We start from the raw sequence: 2,017 nt of genomic DNA on the forward strand, positions 1-2,017 counted from the left end.
TTACCTTATTGTATAACAATAACTGTTTCTAAAAATTTCGCCAATCACATGACCATTAGAGTCAGCTTAATAAGTGAATACAAACTGACTGATTCTATTGCTAGAAGCGCTTATTTTAAAACTTGCCTTTAATTCGCTTACCCTAATGGCCTCCCACTGTCATCCCAAATATCGATTGCGAACAACCTTGTGCACGAATATTTAAAAATAAACTCTCATAGGCACTGAGTGACTACAAGTCGTTAGTCCTCTGATCCCTCATTCTCGCTTACCGACTACTCGAGGATATCCGCGGCTTTTCTTTTTAGAACATTTTATTTTTGTTTTTATTTGTTTTTTATTATTTTATTTTTTATTTTTTTTTGTATAACCTCAACTCGACCATATTTTTAACTTCCTGTGTACGCACTCTTTGCGCATTTTTATCATCATTCGAAGCAATAACAGCGCATAATCATATTATCGCTCGTGAAATTAAGTGTTATCAACGCAATAATTACCAACATTTGTTGGTTGCGACCAACACCTTTTTTTGGCACAACTAAGCAGACTAGACTAATCTGTGCTTGTTTCTTTCCCAACGGCCGAGTCGCCGATATAGCCTACCGTACGAAAGAATTATGGGCATTTATGCATGAAGCACAGATTACTTTGATTCCTGTTTTGTCCTTGAAACTCTTTAGAGATGATTTAATGCTTCATATGCCTTCGGCTTAGTCTAGTCAGGACGTGTAAGCTTATTTCTTCACACTGCCAACGAATTTGTATCAAAAAGCTCTATTCGCTAAAACTACCTCTCTCAAGCACGTTATCTTTATTATAGTGTGGTCGAGAACTAAATATATTAATTCCTCGAAATATTAATAAGGGATATTTATAAAATGAAAAATAATATTGTTTTTTTGCGAACGATTTTCAATATCAGTCAATATCTGAAATGATCGCACAGGTCTCGTATACTCTTACCCTAACTTAAAATTATACCCGGTGTTTCAGAGCAAGAGCTCCCTGTCGTACTACCGTATAATTCTGAAATATGGTCCCGTTGTGAATCACAAATCTATTCTTGATATAGCTAGATATAACTAGATAAAAAAATATCAAAAAATAGAGGGAACTCCTTTTTCCGCAATCTGCCAGGTATAACGTCCAGAAGCATTGTATGTAAAGTATTACTAATGTCAAAAACCACTGGCGCGCGATTTAAGTCTACCCATCACAATGGCATTTATTATTTGTACGACTTTCAGTAATCAGAACGTAATCAGAAATAGGCTAAAACTTTCATAATGAGATTCATTAACTGTTAGAAGGCAGAAACATTCGTGCGTACATATCGATGGCAATACCTCACTGTTCAAGTGGCACATGCGTAGGGTGTCGAATGCCAAGGTTCTTCGCGACACCTGGATATAGCCAAAGCCCTGGAACGTGACGTGATCAACACCGATGTTTCTACACAGCATTTGGCTGAACTTTTTCGATCTACAATATAGTCCTTTCGTCCTCTTCTCTCGAAACACAAAACAAAGTTTAAGTGTAGCTGCAGTCTCGCCCGGAGGGCCCGGATGACTCTCAGGCTTATAACCGAAGTACAGCCTAGTTCTACTTCTTAGCATTCGTTTCTAAGACAAGTTGTCGAGAAGCGTATACGTCACAAAGGCAGCGATACCTTGGACAGTTGGAGACGTTTTTGATTGCCGATGCACAGCTTTAACAATACAAATGGCTAATGCACTACAGTAGCTCGGCGGCTTCCCCGATTAACTCCTCGACTCTCATAAATAATTTTTCAGAAATGTTTGGATACGATACTACGCCCGCTGCCCTTTGTCATTGCAACGTTAGGAAAACGGATCTCAATACAATGTAATATCTTTGAACAGGATTTCACCGTGCGGTAACTGATGCAAGGTTTTGGGAGCTTAGGTAATAAAAAGCCGGTCCAAATAAAGCGCACGATGAGCATCTCAAATACGCCGTCGTTTTAGCAGCGTACTGTACGGTGCTATATATA

The sequence above is a fragment of the Varroa destructor genome, unplaced genomic scaffold (genome assembly GCF_002443255.2).
Source record: "Varroa destructor unplaced genomic scaffold, Vdes_3.0 BEIS01000005.1, whole genome shotgun sequence".
NCBI classification, from domain to species: Eukaryota; Metazoa; Arthropoda; class Arachnida; order Mesostigmata; family Varroidae; genus Varroa; species Varroa destructor.